The sequence below is a fragment of the Arachis hypogaea genome, chromosome 18 (assembly GCF_003086295.3).
Source record: "Arachis hypogaea cultivar Tifrunner chromosome 18, arahy.Tifrunner.gnm2.J5K5, whole genome shotgun sequence".
Taxonomy (NCBI): Eukaryota; Viridiplantae; Streptophyta; class Magnoliopsida; order Fabales; family Fabaceae; genus Arachis; species Arachis hypogaea.
Genome location: NC_092053.1, coordinates 44,090,296 through 44,107,836, shown reverse-complemented (window position 1 = coordinate 44,107,836; position 17,541 = coordinate 44,090,296). Strand labels below are relative to the sequence as shown.

General features: G+C 36.1%; 1 non-coding gene across 1 annotated transcript; it reads right to left on the bottom strand.

The window, feature by feature from the left end:
* Positions 1–15,613: 15,613 nt before the first annotated feature.
* Positions 15,614–15,717, bottom strand: LOC112773798 (small nucleolar RNA R71). Its single transcript, XR_003188327.1, has one exon. It is a non-coding gene; the product is annotated as a small nucleolar RNA R71 (small nucleolar RNA).
* Positions 15,718–17,541: the final 1,824 nt, after the last annotated feature.

The following is a 17,541-nucleotide window of genomic DNA, read 5'->3' as shown; positions in this document are numbered from 1 at the left end:
CTCTTCTTTGGAAGTCTTCACCAACCTTAGCTCCAAGCCTTACCAAAGCTCCTCAAGCAATACCAATCTCCCAATTGTGCACCAACATCACCAAATACACTAACATAACCAATATCACATACATACATCAACCTAGGGCTCATAAAAAAGACAAATCACAAGGGTTTGAGCACTTCTTACCTCAGCCCATATGAAGTAGGGATAGAACCCACTTAGAATCCATGTTGGAGTATCCCTAAACACCCAAAATCACAAGATTTCAACACTAACTACCCAAAAACGTGTAACAGTGGGGAATTTCGAAAACTGGGCAGAGATGAATGAAATACTCACCACCAAACTTAGATAGAATTGTAGAGGATGAGAAGAGCAACGCGTGGCCGTAAATGGCTCGTCAATCGGAGCTCCGTAGCTCAAGTTATGGTGGTTTGAAGATCAAAGAGAGTTAAGTTTTCTCTCTTCTCTTCTCTCTTCTCAATTTCAGCGCCCCAACCCTTCTTTTTAGGGTAAAATGAGCTGAAATGCTCATAACTAATGTTTATATATGTTGGTTCTTGGGCTCACTTAGGCCAGGTTCACTTATTTTTGTCCGTTGGCCCAATTTTGGGCCAAAACCTTTAAGATTAGCGCTCTAAATCGCACTTTAAATATTTCTACCTTCCCTAATTATAATTCCTCATTTCTTAATCTCATTTACTCATAATCAATTTCCTTAGCTGTAGTACCAGACAGATCTTAGCCGGTACTGCTGGTCAAAATTCCACTGCGCGCTTTTACGCAGAAAACTATGTTTTCCGACTCAGAAAAATTCACTGAATCTAAATATCATATTTTTAGATGATCAAATTCTAATTGCCGAATCTTCCAACCATATTCTCTCCCATTTAACTTATTATTTAATTAATTTTGGCTAGACCGGGTATTACATTCTACCCCCCTAACAGAAATTTTCGCCCTCGAAAATTTCATCCATCACTATCCTCTCTCTCTGCCAAGCCAATTACCACTAATCACAGCTCAACTCCAAGCATAACCTCCAAACTTACTTTCTTATTCTCAAACCCTCGAATTTCTACATGACTTGCTGTTATAAAGTCTCTGACTCATCGATCAAAAACCCCTTTCATTTCTAGAAAGCAAATGAGTTTGAAATAACAATTTAACAAAAATCATAAGAATCCGCTTTCCTTTAATAATCTATAAAAGCATTCGAGACACATCTCTTTTGTTAAAGTTACTCATATCAAAAATCATCTTCAAAACCATAACCAACGATCTTTCAAATTCTTGGGGAAAAATTTTCAACAGTACCTCCCCAAAAATTGGAGTTTACCACCCGTCACGGGTTCCCTTAAACCAATCTCCGTACTGCATCAGCATTTCAATTTAGTGGTTTTCACATTCGTCTTTTAAAACCATTCATTATAAATCTCAATCTAATTCCATGGTCACTATGACCAAACATCATGGTACTCATCTCTCAAACACGATAACTCGCACTCTCTCATCATCTAAATCCAATTATGCATCAATGATAATTTTCTCATCCGCTTTAGAACCATCAAAGCTCGCAGCCGCAATCAATTCCAACTATTTGGGGATCATTACTTGCAGTAACCCACTTAACCCTTCTAGTATTCAAACTTAAGATATTATAGTAAACTTTTACAGCTCCTATTTGTTACTATCCTGTGTTACTGCTTTCGCAAGTTTCTGCTGCTTTATTCTGATCTCTCGTCTAGTACGAGCTCTATTACTTACTTCCTCAAGTACTCAACCACAACTTAGCATAACTGGCATTTCAAATCAACGTTTCCAAATCCCTCATTTAGGACCATTCCTTATCTATTTGAATCAAAGGAACTAAAAGTCACGGGTTCAATCCGTTTCACCAAAAATCCAGAAATCAACCAACTACATAACAAACACAACACATCATTCTCAACAAAAATCATTTACATCACAGGAATTTATCCATTTGTATTAAGGCAAATCCTTACTCGGATCATCCGATTTGCTCCTCAGTCTAATATTAAACTCGACATTCCCAGTTTTACTGTACAGGCGGTATTATAAAATCACGCACTGTCCTTTAAGCCTGATTATTGCAATTACCTCAATCTTACTGTCGCAATTAGCCCGCATCCTGACTCTCTCCTTGTTGGCAATTTCTTGATACATGCCCTGATAACCCGCACTTGTAACATACCCCTAGCCCCAATCGGCACGGCCTATTTGGGTGATGACTCCCACATCTCTGACAGCTCGAAACATCAGAAGCAGCCGCTGCCCGTTTTCCCTTACCATTCCTTTGGGACTCCTTACTCGTCGCAAAGTTATTCTGTCCTTGGGAAAAGTGTTGTACGTATCCTCTCTCCTTAAACTCTCGACCCCTTGGTGCGAATCCTTGGTTGTGCTCTCTATGACTTCCTTTCTCTGCAACCCTCCTTTTCACACACTCTTCAGTAATTCTGCTCTTATTCACCAACTCTGAAAAAGTTCGGATCTCCATTGGTCCCACTGAACTTAAGATGTCGCTCCGGAGCCCTCCTTCATACTTAATGCATTTCCATTCCTCGAAGTCTCCCAGAGCTCCCTGACACATGTGGGAAAACCTGAATAGCTCCTCAAATTTGTCTGTATACTCAGATATGGACATAGCACCTTGCTTCAGCTGCAGTAACTCCAATTCCTTGGCTGTCCTAGCAGAATTCGGAAAGTACTTCTTATAGAATTCCACCTGGAAGGCATCCCAAGTGATATGATCATTCCCCTGTTGCAGGAGACGTCGAGCCCCTTGCCACCAATGCGATGCTTCTCCCGTGAGTAGATAGGTAGCGAATTCAACACACTGCTCTTCAGGCACCAACTGCGCTTGCAGTGCTCGCTCCATGGCCTGAAACCAAGTATCAGCTTCAGTCGGATTGGTGGTTCCCTTGAACTTAGGTGGATTAACCTTTAAGAAGGTTGCCAGTGTCATCGGGCCCTGAACTTCCCTTCGGCCATAGCCATTATTGTTCATCTGTTGCCCAAGAGCCTCCGCAGTGGCCTGCATAGCAGCAGCCATATTCTCCAATGCCGCCATAAGGTTTATCGGGTTATTCGGGTTGATTTCCGGTTCCTGCGCATTAGTACGATCTCTTTCACGTCCCCGACCGGGTCCACGAGGTGCCATCTGGTTCCTATACACACCAAACAATCGATATCAAGTTGATCAGTCTCAATATTGGAAGTATCGTGCTTCAAAGTACCAAAGGTACACTCATGGACTTCATGCTAGATGTATCGATTAGATACCCTAACTAGCACAGGCACAAACTCAGAGTATGCATTGAAGCATAAGCAGTTCCATCCCTCAGGCTCACTAGGATGAACTGCTCTGATACCATAATATAACACCCTAATATTCAAATCCTTATGCTCGAGTCATAAGTCAATGATATTACGGTGGTACGACTCTCAGGTGGATTTTTAATAAATAAATATAGGTAATTTCGAAAGGAGTATTAATCGAGAAGCCTGAAAAGAGTAGAAATAAAATTGCGAAGACGTATCTTTCACGTTTCGACAACAAAAGATAAACCGTGAAGCCGAAAATGATATACGGACAAGCCGTAGAGGAGATTAAGAGATAGATAACAGATAGATATATATAACATAAGTAAATAGCCACTAGTCGCGACCCGCGAAGTTTAGGTCGGCTAGGGTACATTATGAAATTAGTTGACAATAGTATATCCTAATCTCTCCCGAAGGAAATATGAGAGCCTCTATAGGCAAATTCAAAGAGTTCAATACATAATATAAACTTTCCAAAACAAAGGTGGAGAGATTCTAATCAAAACACAAAGTAGAAGAAATAAAGATCTTCGCCGTCTCTCAGACGACCCACAACTCACTTCTGAGCACCTGGACCTGTATCTGAAAAATAAGAGATATATACGGAATGAGAACCCCGGGCCCATGGGTTCCCAGTACGGTAAAAGTGCCAAATAAATTCAATGTACTGCAACAAAAACTCACTAAGCATCCTAAACTTCTTCACCAATTATTCATCCTAGGTTCTCGCTAATCCATGAATAGGCAACTGTCATAAGGGAGTGCTAAATTCAATTCATGTTTTACATGTTTTCCAACTCGCTGACTCTTCTACGAATCAGACTCAGAATCATAAGCAAAACCATCACCAGTTGTTCTGCCTCAGCAGTTCTATATCAATACATCATCATGCAATCGCATCATCAATTCATCCCATCAAGAACAGCCCTCACACCCACCGACACCAGCATGAGGGGCCTCTCAGTTGTACAAACACAAGCAATACAGGCAAGTAATACACAAACATGATACAAGTAGAACAAGTAGCATATAGTCAGGTAACATGGCATATATGATGTAGAAATCCAAGACAAATGGCAAATCCAAACAATTCAAACATATGCAAATGATGAATGCCTGCCCTATGGCTGATGATATCATCTGTCGGTTATATAGCCAACCCGACATGTCCTAGTAGCTAACCATTGGACAGAAACACCCATTGCGGAGCAAGTAGGTTTGAGCTACAACCCCCTTGCTACTACCCGCTCAACCCAGAGCCAGTGGAATAACCACTACTGCGGCTACTACCCAGGCGGGTGTTTAAAAGCTCAACCTGGAGCGAGTGGATTCACCACTACTGCCGCTACTACCCAAGCATCACAATCTCTGACCTGGAGCAAGTGGGACGAACCACAACCCTTGCTACTACCCAGGTATCTCAAGCATTGGCCCGGAGCAAGTGGGACGAACCACAACCCTTGCTACTGCCCAGGTATCTCAAACATATATTCATTCAATCTCAATTCATATTATCAACATTCATTGTTACCAGATCTCAAACATTAACTTGGAGCAAGTGGGACGAACCACAACCCTTACTACCACCCAAGTATCACAAATAAACATTTATTCATAATCACCCTTCATTATTATCAATTCTCAGACAATGACCCGGAGCAAGCGGGACGAACCACGACCCTTGCTACTACCCAGGTATCACAAATACACATTTATTCAAAACTCCATGATTAAACTCGTTTATCATAATCCTCCTTTTCCGTCTCATACCCGGAGCAAGTGGACAACGCCACTGCCTACTACCTGGGGTCGCACATCACATTTCAATATTTTTTCATTATTATCCATTTAACATATTCATTCATTAATCATATATGCATTTATACTCATCCATAAACAATAATGGCTTTGCCGTAACCGGCAATAACTCAGCCATCCGGCTCATGGTCCAATCAAGAACGGGCCATTTATCAATAAATATAGCCCTCCGGCTCATGGCATACACAGTACTTCCACCGTCATCCTCCATATCTCATATAATCATCTTTGATCATAACTTTTCCCCTTGCTTCACTCGCAAGTTACCATATCCCCTAGCTCCTTTCTCATTGCTAGGCATATCATAATGATTTAATACATAAGAGGTGAGATCGGAGGCTTAGAAGTATGAGATTTGGCTTTAAAAACTCAAAAATCAACTTTGGCATAAAAACAGGGCCACGCGTACGCGCACTCCACGCGCACGCATGGATGGCCAAAAATTCATCGACACGCTAGTGCCATATGCACGAACGCGCGGGTTGAAAAATATCCAAACGGCGCGCAAGCGTCAGCCACACGTACGCGTGGGTGCTCTTGCGCCCAGGCACAAAACTGGCACAATCCTGGCACAACTCTCTGGAAAATGGCTGGGCAATTGGTGCAGCACATCGACGCGCCCGCGCACACCATGCGTACGCGTGGATGGTGCTTTCTGGAAGAACGGCGCGCACGTGCCAAGTGCGCCTACGCGCATAGGGTCGTTCTGCTAAAAATTTTCTAAGTTAAAAGCTGCAGAATTTACAGATTCAACCCCCAATCTTCCGACGGTCATAACTTTCTCATTTTAAATCATTTTTCACCCGTTCTTCGAACGGCATGGACATTCCGGATCCAATTTCATTTCTAAACAGATTTGGCAAAAAACAGAGATCCGTAGTCCAGGTTATGTCCCGTCAAAGTATGCCCAAAAAAAACTATGTTTTCATACAAAACCACAAAGTGCCATTTTCAAAACAAGCCATTTTCAACTCTTTCCAAAGTCAATCAAAACATGCCAATTTCAACCCTTTTTGAAATCAATCAAAATGTACCAAAATCAACATCAAGCCATCCTCAACTCACACATTGACACTTTCTCAAACTCAAACACATTTACATATCATATACTCTTCCTCATGCCAAATTTCAACAACACTATTTTCAATCAACCATCATTATACATAATCAATATCATACTCACTATTACGTGGTTTCATCCACAAATCAACCTTAATCACTCCTCAAGTATATATCACAACATACATATCTCTAATGCATCATAATACCACCAAGGCATCAATAATCATAATCACATATATGACCACATAATATATCTCAACTAAAACCAAACATGCCTCATCTATATAATTTCACCTAAATTTACCAAATTCCACACTTCAACTCCTCAAACCTTATTGTTCAATAACCAACCCAATCATTCATATATTCATTATCTGAAATTCATCCAATCACTTGTGTCATCATACAATGCACACATCAACTTACCTTTCTTACCTTTTCCCGGCCTCCGGCCCAAAATTCACGGCCTCTGGCCCAATTTCACAATTTAAATGGATAAACCACAAATCAATACTCATTATCCAGTACATCAAATTCTCAATACACCAAGCATACAAGGCTACACAATCCTCAACCCAATCATTAATTTACATTACATACCAACTATGCATATTAGCACCAACCATTTACGCAATCCAATCTTAATCCTAGGGGCATCTAGCCTAGGAATTCTCATCACAATACACGGTACTTAAATGAAACTTAAATCGTACCTCTTGTAGCCAAACCAATTGAGCCTCTTCTTTGGAAGTCTTCACCAACCTTAGCTCCAAGCCTTACCAAAGCTCCTCAAGCAATACCAATCTCCCAATTGTGCACCAACATCACCAAATACACTAACATAACCAATATCACATACATACATCAATCTAGGGCTCATAAAAAAGACAAATCACAAGGGTTTGAGCACTTCTTACCTCAGCCCATATGAAGTAGGGATAGAACCCACTTAGAATCCATGTTAGAGTATCCCTAAACACCCAAAATCACAAGATTTCAACACTAACTACCCAAAAACGTGTAACAGTGGGGAATTTCGAAAACTGGGCAGAGATGAATGAAATACTCACCACCAAATTTTGATAGAATTGTAGATGATGAGAAGAGCAACGCGTGGCCACAAACAGCTCGTCAATCGGAGCTCCGTAGCTCAAGTTATGGTGGTTTGAAGATCAAAGAGAGTTAAGTTTTCTCTCTTCTCTTCTCTCTTGTCAATTTCAGCGCCCCAACCCTTCTTTTTAGGGTAAAATGAGCTGAAATGCTCATAACTAATGTTTATATATGTTGGGTCTTGGGCCCACTTAGGCCCGGTTCACTTATTTTTGTCCGTTGGCCCAATTTTGGGCCAAAACCTTTAAGATTAGCGCTCTAAATCGCACTTTAAATATTTCTACCTTCCCTAATTATAATTCCTCATTTCTTAATCTCATTTACTCATAATCAATTTTATTAGCTGTAGTACCAGACAGATCTCAGCCGGTACTGCCGGTCAAAATTCCACTGCGCGCTTTTACGCAGAAAACTATGTTTTCCGACTCAGAAAAATTTACTGAATCTAAATATCATATTTAGATGATCAAATTCCAATTGCCGAATCTTCCAACCATATTTGCTCCCATTTAACTTATTATTTAATTAATTTTGGCTAGACCGGGTATTACATAAACCATAATATTATTGTTCAATACAAATTGAAAGTAATTTCACACTATAATATACCACATAAATTGATAAATGACTTAAGCTTAATTATGAATTTTTTTTTTATTTATGCATACATGATAACACCATGGTCTATAAATGCTTAATGGATAACATATCATATATTGCTCTGAATGATGAGCACGGGAATTGAAGAGTGTGTGCTGATTTGTGTCCATGATAGTTGCCTTCTTGTGACAACGCCTCATAGGAAGAAAAAGAATTGTTGTAAAAGCTACTCAATGAAAGAGTAATTGGTAAATAAATGATATTTTCTTCTAGCATATATGGTCTTTTATAGTGGTAAAATAAAAATGGAAGGAATAAAATTTTGTATTTTTATATTAGAAATAGAATTTGATATTTATCCTAATAAAATTAAATAACTAATTAGTTATATTTAAATAAATAAAATAAATTAAATAAAAATATTTTGAAGAATTAATCAAATCAATTAGTCAATACAAATAATTAGTATAATTAATTTTATTTGATTTATTGAATTCAAAAAATAAATTAAAAAAAATTGATTGAATTATTGGATTTAATGAATTAAAAAAATAAATAGAAAAACATAGGAGACAATTATTTTTTTAACTAAATTAATATGTATTTATTGTATTTAATTAGTATAAGTAACAAATTATCTATGTTATTATGTACCTTATAAATTAATGAATTAAAATAATTGATATAATAAATTATAATTATTTGATTGATATAAATTATAATAAATCGTGTGATATTTAAATACCTAATCAAATCAATTAGTTGATATAATTAATTTACTGTAATAAATTGTATTCAATGAGTTATAAAAAATAAATTAAAAAACATGCTAAGAAGTATGCCATGTCCATCATGAAGTGTAGAAATTCAATTTTTATATAATAAAAATATACATTCTTATTCTTATATATGTTATAGAAATATGATTTCATTCTATTAACTTGCTTAATTTTTTTAACTTGCCACCTATATTCAGCATGGAATTTTAATTTTTCTAAAATAAATTTAGAAGAGAGAATATTACTTTAATTTTATATAATTATAATAAATATATTTTTCTAAATTAGTATAATCATACATTATTCATTAAATGTTAACTGTAATATAAAAAATACAATTTATGAAAAATTGACACCTCACTTCAATTAGTTAGAAAAAAATACAATTTTAGTATATTAAGTAGAAGTATATTATTATTATTATTATTATTATTATTATTAAAATAATTAAAAATATTTCTGATTAATAATTGATAAGTAGTTTAATAATGTATTAAATATGAATTTTATATAATTATAATAAAGATATTTTTCTAAATTAGTATAATTATGCATTATTCATTAAATACATTTATTTTTGAGGAAAATTGAATTCACGAGGAATTCACACCTTACTCTCATTAGTTGAGAAAAAACCTAATTTTAATATAATAAGTAGATTATATAAATAGAAATACTTGCTAAGTATATATAAAAGAGGAGATATATAATTATATATAACATAATTGCTATATATGTAACAGATATAAATTGTTATAATTATAGAGACTTACTATAATTATATTAAATTTAATTATGAATGTAAATAAATAAAAGTGATAATAATTAATATTATTTTTTCTTTTTTACATTTAATATTTTTCGTAAATATAAAAATATTGAGAAAAAAGTAGATACTGACTTTATTTTATTTTATTTTATGTCATGGATTTCTTTACTAAAATTAATGGAGGAAAAAAAATCTTTATGATTATATATCAATTTTAATCATAATAAATAAGATGAATCGGTTGAGCAACTAATAAATTTAACGGGTAAATGTTATTTTCCATTTATGGAAACAATGAGGTAACATGCATACGTATATTAATATAGGAATAATATATACTCACAGCTTTAAAATCTTTAAGAATATTTGATTGTATTATCCTTCAAGCCAAAAAATCTATCTTTTATTTTTATTAAATATTTATATTAATTCAATTAGACGAGTGTTTTAACAAAAAGAAAGATTATTATTATTATTATTATTATTATTATTATTATTATTATTATTATTGAATAATAACGATAATTATCGTTATTAATATTAAATTAGTTATATATATATATATATATTGTTGCTTCTACAATCGTGCAATAATATTTTCTTTCATTTGTTAACTAATTAAATTTGGTTATTTATATTAAATATATTTAATAATTACTAAAAATTAATCATGTAATTATCATTATTAATAACCAATTATTAATAATCAATTTATATTTCTCTAAAATATAATTTTCTATCTTATTATTATTATTATTATTATTATTATTATTATTATTATTATTATAAGGCGACAGCCATTTACTCAACGGAAAGCCATTGCATACGTATACATATATATAATATCTAGTTATGAGTATCATTAGTCTTATTATATCATTAGCTATATATATAATAGTATCAACGGAAGAAATTAAGTAACATCCACTTTATTATCATTATTATACTTGCGTCGCCATATATATATATATATATATATATATATATATATATATATATATATATATATATATATATATATATATATATATATATATATATATATATATATATATATATATATAGGAATGAGAGGCGAGAGAAGAGTAACCGAGAGAGAGGAGCGAGAGAACGTAAACCTCACTAAACTTTCGGCTTCGATTTCTTACAATCCGTAACTCCAATAAAAAATTTAATTCGGTAAGAGTATTCGTAACCTCCTCCTCTACACGTTGGCACTATTTTTGATTAGTGAAATTTGATAGTGACGTAGCTCCTTTATCTCTTGAGTTTGGCCAACTGGAGTTTTAGGAGGCATAAACGATTCTGGACATTTTCTTCTTCGATAGCTCAGTCAAAAAATTTCTCCGGAGCTTCGAATATTTTGATTCCATACGAAGGTATGGTTTCGGTTTCTCGTAGTTAATGTTTAATGTCACGTGAAAACTTAGGCTAGAAGACCTTAAGATAGGAATGGACTGAATGTATAATTGATGGATTGTGTATATGGATTAGAATGTGTGGTTTAGCTGTTGTTAATAATTTACTGTTGAAGTTGGTTGGTTTTCAAAAAAGATTTAATATTGGTATTTGTTTGATTTTGAAATAAATTGTTACTGGAAATGATTTGAAGGACTGAGAGGTGTTTGATTTGATAGTTGGGATCCTTGAAGGGTGGCAGAAATTTGAGTTTTAGAGGAGATACTGCCAAAGTTTCTATAAGAATTGAAGTTTTGATTTGAGGTGTTGTTTTTAAAAGGAAAGAGATTATTATGTGGTTTGTATATTTGAGACTATTTATTGACCCTCTGTCGCAAGATGTGACTGGGCACTTTAACTCCCGGATTCCCCCATGGGCATGCATATATATGAATATTGAATATTATATTTGAGCTTGGAGTTCGACTCCATGGAATACTATATTATTGAGCTTGGAGTGTGACTCCATGGAATATAATATTTGAGCTTGGAGTTTAACTCCATGGAATATTATTGAGCTTGGGGATGCGCGCACAGAGTGACTCTCCAATGGTTAATGATGAGCGGATAATTTATACGCTTTTTGGCATTGTTTTTAGTATGTTTTTAGTAGGATCTAGTTACTTTTAGGGATGTTTTCATAAGTTTTTATGTTAAATTCACATTTCTGGACTTTACTATGAGTTTGTGTGTTTTTCTGTGATTTCAGGTATTTTCTGGCTGAAATCGAGGGACTTGAGCAGAAATCAGATTCAGAGGTTGAAAAAGGACTGCTGATGCTGTTGGATTCTGACCTCCCTGCACTCAAAGTGGATTTTTTTTGGAGCTACAGAACTCGAAATGGCGCGCTTCCAACTGCGTTAGAAAGTAGACATCCAGGGCTTTCCAGCAATATATAATAGTCCATACTTTGGCCAAGAATTGACGACGTAAACTGGCGTTCAATGCCAGCCTTCTGCCCAAATCTGGCGTCCAGCGCCAGAAAAGGATCCAAAACCAGAGTTGAACGCCCAAACTGGCACAAATACTGGCGTTCAACTCCACCAATAGCCTCTGCACGTGCAACACTCAGGCTCAGCCCAAACACACACCAAGTGGGCCCCGGAAGTGGATTTATTCATCAATTACTTACTCATGTAAACCCTAGTGACTAGTTTATTATAAATAGGACCTCTTACTATTGTATTAGGCGTCTTTTTGACCATCTTTGAACGCATTGTTCTTAGATCATGGGGGCTGGCCACATGGCCATGCCTGGACCTATCACTTATGTATTTTCAACGGTAGAGTTTCTGCACTCCATAGATTAAGGTGTGGAGCTCTGCTGTTCCTCAAAGATTAATGCAAAGTACTACTGTTTTCTATTCAATTCTTCTTATTTCACTTCTAAGATATCCATTCGCACCCAAGAACGTGATGAAGGTGATGATTATGTGTGACGCTCATCATCCTTCTCCCTTATGAACGCGTGACTGACAAACACTTCTGTTCTACATGAATTAAGCTAGAATGAGTATCTCTTAGATCTCCTAACCAGAATCTTCGTGGCGTAAGCTAGAATGATGGCGGCATTCAAGAGAATCCGGAAGGTCTAGACCTTGTCTGTGGTATTCCGAGTAGGATTCAATGATTGAATGACTGTGACGAGCTTCAAACTCGCGATTGTTGGGCGTTAGTGACAGACGCAAAAGGAGGGTGAATCCTATTCCAGCATGATCGAGAACCGACAGATGAATAGCCGTGCCGTGACAGGGTGCGTGAGCATATTATTCACTGAGAGGAGGGGATGTAGCCACTGACAACGGTGATGCCCTTGCATAAAGCCAGCCATGGAAAGGAGTAAGACTGATTGGATGAAGATAGCAGGAAAGCAGAGGTTCAGAGGAACGAAAAGCATCTCCGTTCGCTTATCTGAAATTCCTACCAATGATTTACATAAGTATCTCTATCCCTATTTTATTATATAATATTCGAAAACACCATTATCACTTTATATCCGCCTGACTGAGATTTACAAGGTGACCATAGCTTGCTTCATACCAACAATCTCCGTGGGATTCGACCCTTACTCACGTAAGGTATTACTTGGACGACCCAGTGCACTTGCTGGTTAGTTGTATCGAAGTTGTGACAATTATGAATTAAGATCAAAGCACCAAGCTTTGGAGCCATTACCAGGGATTGTTCGAGCCTGGACATCACAATTTCGTGCACCAAGTTTTTGGCGCCGTTGCCGGGGATTGTTCGAGTTTGGACAACTGACGGCTCATCTTGTTGCTCAGATTAGGTAATTTTCTTTTCGTTTTGTTTTCAAAAAAAAAAAATCTTTCAAAAATATTTTCAAAAATCTCTCATCTATTTTCGAAAAATAAATAAATAAATAAATAAAAATGTTTTCAAAAATTTATTCAAAATTTTTAAGAATGAATTCTAGTGTTTCATGAAGCCTGTGAAGCCTGGTTGGCTGTAAAGCCATGTCTAAATTCATTTGGACTGAGGCTTGCAATTTGTTATCAAGAGCAACTTAGTTGTTGCTCATCCACCTGCTGCTGATCCATGATCACCTGCTGAAGCTTGGCTGGCCATTGGCCATGTCTAGTGTTTAGGACTGGAGCTTTCTTTGAAGGCTTGGCTGGCTAGTGAGCCATGTCTAATTCCTGGACTGAAGCTTTAGACTAACATGGCAAGATTCCTGGAATTCATATTAAAAATTTTGGAATCCTTATTTTCCCTCTTCATATAATTTTCGAAAAAAAAATCCAAAAAAATTAGAAAATCATAAAAATAAAAAATATTTTGTGTTTCTTTTTTGAGTCTTGAGTCGTATCATAAGTTTGGTGTCAATTGCATGTGCATCTTGCATTTTTCGAAAATTTCATGCATTCATGGTGTTCTTCATGATCTTCAAGTTGTTCTTGGTAAGTCTTCTTGTTTGATCTTGATGATTTTTTGTTTTGTGTCTTTTCATGTTTATCATATGCATTCTTGAATTCTTAGTGTCTAAGCATTAAAGAATTCTAACGTTTGGTGTCTTGCATGTTTTCTTTGCATTAAAATTTTTCAAAATTGTGTCTATGATGTTCATCTTGACATTCATAGTGTTCTTGGTGTTCATCTTGACATTCATAGCATTCTTGCATGCATTCATTGTTTTGATCTAAAAATTTCATGCATTGCATAATTTTCATGTTTTCATAAAAATTTCAAAAATAAAAAAAATATCTTTCCCTTTTTCTCTCATCAAATTCGAAAATTTGAGTTGACTTTTTCAAAAATTTTAAAAAAAATCAAGTTGTTTCTTATGAGTCAAATCAAATTTTCAATTTGAAAATCTTATCTTTTTCAAAATCTTTTTCAAAAATCAAATCTTTTTCAAAAATTCTTAGTTATTTTCGAAAATTTCAAAAATATTTTTCAAAAATCTTTTTCTTATTTTTATACCAAATTTTCGAAAATAACATAATCAATTAATGTTTTGATTCAAAAATTTGAAGTTTGTTACTTGCTTGTTAAGAAAGATTCAAACTTTAAGTTCTAGAATCATATCTTGTGATTTCTTGTGAATCAAGTCATTAATTGAGATTTTAAAAAATCAAATCTTTTTCAAAAACTAATTTCTATCATATCTTTTCAAAAATATCTTCTCATCTTATCTTTTTCAAAAATATCTTTTCAAAATATCTTTCCTAACCTCCTAACTTCCTATCTTTTCAAAATTTGTTTCAACTAACTAAATAACTTGTTGTTTGTTTCTTAACTTTTTCAAAACCACCTAACTAACTCTCTCTCTCTCATTTTCGAAAATATCTCCCCCCTTTTTCAAAATTTCTTTTTAATTTATTAATTATTTTAATTTTTAAAACTTAATTTTCGAAAATTACTAACAATTTTTCAAAAACCATTTTCAAAAATCACTAACTCTTTTTCAAAATAATTTTCGAAAATTATCCCTCCCCCATCTCATTCTATTTATTCATATCCTAACATCTCATCTCACATCTCTTCCATCCGTACAGTTGTGTTTCTTCCTTTACATCACATCCTTTATCTCCCCCTCTTCTTCTACTCACAAAGGGATCCCTATACTGTGGTATAAAGGATCTCTATTATTATTATTATTTTTCTGTGCCTTCTTCTTTGTCATATGAGCAGGAGCAAGGATAAGAACATTCTTGTGGAAGCAGATCCAGAACCTGAAAGGACTCTGAAGAGAAAATTAAGAGAAGCCAAAATACAACAATCCAGAGATAACCTTTCAGAAATTTTCGAACAAGAAAAGGAGATGGCAGCCGAAAATAATAATAATGAAAGGAGGATGCTTGGTGACTTTACTGCACCTAATTCCAATTTACATGGAAGAAGCATCTCCATTCCTGCCATTGGAGCAAACAACTTTGAGCTGAAACCTCAATTAGTTTCTCTGATGCAGCAGAACTGCAAGTTTCATGGACTTCCATCTGAAGATCCTTTTCAGTTCTTAACTGAATTCTTGCAGATATGTGATACTGTTAAGACTAATGGAGTAGATCCTGAAGTCTACAGGCTCATGCTTTTCCCTTTTGCTGTAAGAGTCAGAGCTAGATTATGGTTGGATTCTCAACCCAAAGACAGCCTGAACTCTTGGGATAAGCTGGTCACGGCTTTCTTAGCCAAGTACTTTCCTCCTCAAAAGCTGAGCAAGCTTAGAGCTGATGTTCAAACCTTCAGACAGAAAGAAGGTGAATCCCTCTATGAAGCTTGGGAAAGATACAAATAGTTGACCAAAAAGTGTCCTTCTGACATGCTCTCAGAATGGACCATCCTGGATATATTCTATGATGGTCTGTCTGAGTTATCTAAGATGTCATTGGATACTTCTGCAGGTGGATCCATTCACCTAAAGAAAACGCCTGCAGAAGCTCAAGAACTCATTGACATGGTTGCTAATAACCAGTTCATGTACACTTCTGAAAGGAATCCTGTGAATAATGGGACGCCTATGAAGAAGGGAGTTCTTGAAGTTGATGCTCTGAATGCCATATTGGCTCAGAATAAAATATTGATTCAGCAAGTCAATATGATCTCTCAGAGTCTGCATGGAATGCAAGCTGCATCCAACAGTACTCAAGAGGCATCTTCTGAAGAAGAAGCCTATGATCCTGAGAACCCTGCAATAGCAGAGGTGAACTACTTAGGTGAACCTTATGGAAACACCTATAACTCAACATGGAGAAATCATCCAAATTTCTCATGGAAGGATCAAAAGCCCCAACAAGGCTTTAATAATGGTGGAAGAAACAGGTTTAGCAATAGCAAGCCTTTTCCATCATCAACTCAGCAACAGACAGAGAACTCTGAACAAAATGCTTCTAATTTAGCAAATATAGTCTCTGATCTATCGAAGGCCACTGTAAGTTTCATGAATAAAACAAGGTCTTCCATTAGAAATTTGGAAGCACAAGTGGGCCAGCTGAGTAAAAGGATCACTGAAATCCCTCCTAGTACTCTCCCAAGCAATACAGAAGAGAACCCAAAAGGAGAGTGCAAGGCCATTGACATAAGCGCCATGGCCGAACCTGTGAGGAGAGGAGAGGACGTGAATCCCAAGGAGGAAGACCTCCTGAGACGTCCAGTGGTCAATAAGGAGCTTCCCTCTGAGGAACCAAAGGAATCTGAGACTCATCTAGAGACCATAGAGATTCCATTGAACCTCCTTATGCCCTTCATGAGCTCTGATGAGTATTCCTCTTCTGAAGAGAATGAGGATGTTACTGAAGAGCAAACTGCCAAGTTTCTTGGTGCAATCATGAAGCTGAATGCCAAATTATTTGGCATTGATACTTGGGAAGTTGAACCTATCTTGTTCATCAATGAACTAAGTGATCTGGATCAACTGACATTGCCTCAGAAGAGACAGGATCCTGGAAAGTTCATAATACCCTGCACCATAGGCACCATGATCTTTAAGGCTCTGTGTGACCTTGGTTAAGGAATAAACCTCATGCCCCTCTCTGTAATAGAGAAACTGGGAATCTATGGGGTGCAAGCTGCTAAAATCTCACTAGAGATGGCAGACAGCTCAAGAAAACAGGCTTATGGACAAGTAGAAGATGTATTAGTAAAGGTTGAGGGCCTTTACATCCCTGCTGATTTCATAGTCCTGGATACTGGAAAGGAAGAGGATGAATCCATCATCCTAGGAAGACCTTTCCTGGCCACAGCAAGAGCTGTGATTGATGTTGACAGAGGTGAAATAGTCCTTCAATGGAATGAGAACTCCCTTGCATTCAAAACTCAAGGATCTCCCTCTGCAACCATGGAGAGGAAGCTTGAAAAGCTTCTCTCAAAGCAGAGTCAACCAGAGCCCCCACAGTCAAACTCTAAGTTTGGTGTTGGGAGGCCACAACCAAACTCTAAGTTTGGTGTTGAACTCCCATATCCAAACTCTAAGTTTGGTGTTGGAGAGTCTCAACAAAGCTCTGCACATCTGTGAGGCTCCATGAGAGCCCACTGTCAAGCTATTGACATTAAAGAAGCGCTTGTTGGGAGGCAACCCAATGTTTATCTAATTCTTATTTTTATTGTTTGTCATGTTTTCTTAGGTTCATGATCATGTGGAGTCACAAA